The following is a 1870-nucleotide window of genomic DNA, read 5'->3' as shown; positions in this document are numbered from 1 at the left end:
AAAAAGGAACTGTCAGAATGGCCAATCATACGACGTTTTCGTGTTAGCTCTCTTCCTGTACAAAGTTACATTCCCCAAAATGTGTTTTGTTTGTTTAATGCTTCGCTCTCCGTGCGGACAGCAGAATAATATGTTGGAGGTGTGTTGAACATAAACAGAGACGTTTTGAATTGTAGTGTACTCTGATCCGAGAAAAACCTGCCGCGTATGATGCGAAAGGGATTGTGGGTATCGTAGTTGAGCTCTCGACCTAACAAGGCACCGCAGAGTATCTAAACCGGTCATTGAAGCCACCATGCAAGTTGTTTATTTTGCATTCATGTGGAGCCTACAGCGAATGTTGTTTATATATTATGCATTCATGTACCCTCTGGTCCCCAAAGCCTACAGTTGCTCCTCTTTTCAATGTAATGAAACTGAGTAAAACCACTGGACAGTCTTCATTCAAAGACTCAATCATGGACGACAGTGAAATCATGTATTGTTGTCTCCCTTCTTGGTCTCTACCTTCTTGCCCTTTGTGCTGTTGTCTCTACCTTCTTGCCCTTTGTGCTGTGGTCTCTACCTTCTTGCCCTTTGTTCTGTTGTCTCTACCCTTGCCCTTTTGCTGTTGTCTCTACCTTCTGCTTTGTTCTGTTGTCTCTACCTTCTTGCCCTTTGTTCTGTTGTCTCTACCTTCTTGCCCTTTGTGCTGTTGTCAAAAACTTCTGCCCTTTGACAGTTGTCTCTACCTTCTTTCTGTTGTCTCTACCTTCTTGCCCTTTGTTCTGTTGTCTCTACTTCAATCATGGTCTCTACCTTCTTGCCCTTTGTGCTGTTGGACTGCTCTGTTGTCTCTACCTTCTTGCCCTTTGTTCTGTTGACCTTCTTGCCCTTTGTGCTGTTGTCTCTCTCTGCCCTTTGTTCTGTTGTCTCTACCTTCTTGCCCTTTGTGCTGTTGTCTCTACCTTCTTGCCCTTTGTGCTGTTGTCTCTACCTTCTTGCCCTTTGTGCTGTTGTCTCTACCTTCTTGCCCTTTGTGCTGTTGTCTCTACCTTCTTGCCCTTTGTTCTGTTGTCTCTACCTTCTTGCCCTTTGTGCTGTTGTCTCTACCTTCTTGCCCTTTGTGCTGTTGTCTCTACCTTCTTGCCCTTTGTGCTGTTGTCTCTACCTTCTTGCCCTTTGTGCTGTTGTCTCTACCTTCTTGCCCTTTGTGCTGTTGTCTCTACCTTCTTGCCCTTTGTGCTGTTGTCTCTACCTTCTTGCCCTTTGTGCTGTTGTCTCTACCTTCTTGCCCTTTGTTCTGTTGTCTCTACCTTCTTGCCCTTTGTGCTGTTGTCTCTACCTTCTTGCCCTTTGTGCTGTTGTCTGTGCCCAATCATGTTTGTACCATGTTTTGTGGTGCTACCATGTTGTGGTCATGCTGTGTTGTCATGTTGTGTTGCTACCATGCTGTGTTGTCATGTTGTGTTGCTACCATGTTGTGTTGCTACCATGTTGTGTTGCTACCATGCTGTGTTGTCATGTTGTGTTGCTTCCATGCTGTGTTGTCATGTTGTGTTGCTACCAAGCAGAAAAGGGCAATATAATATTGCTCATTCAGGTGAACCTAGTCATTTACTGGTCTTATGTCAATCATACCGTATGTGACAAGGCAGGAACCAAAGTTTTGGTCAGTGTTTCCCAAGGGACGCTACTTACTGGGGAGCATTTAAAATGGTATTAAACCACACCCCATGAACTTGTGCAGATGAACGTTTTTGTGATGTGTCGTCCATGCTGAATGGTTGCTATGTACATTTATGTTGTGGGGTGTGGTCCTGTGTTCTGAGATGGTATGTTTCTTTGTCAGTGCTTGTTCGTAGTGAGCCGTAGGCGCTTTAATATCAGG

The sequence above is a fragment of the Oncorhynchus gorbuscha genome, unplaced genomic scaffold (genome assembly GCF_021184085.1).
Source record: "Oncorhynchus gorbuscha isolate QuinsamMale2020 ecotype Even-year unplaced genomic scaffold, OgorEven_v1.0 Un_scaffold_3317, whole genome shotgun sequence".
Lineage (NCBI taxonomy): Eukaryota > Metazoa > Chordata > Actinopteri > Salmoniformes > Salmonidae > Oncorhynchus > Oncorhynchus gorbuscha.
This window is presented reverse-complemented; position numbering follows the sequence as displayed.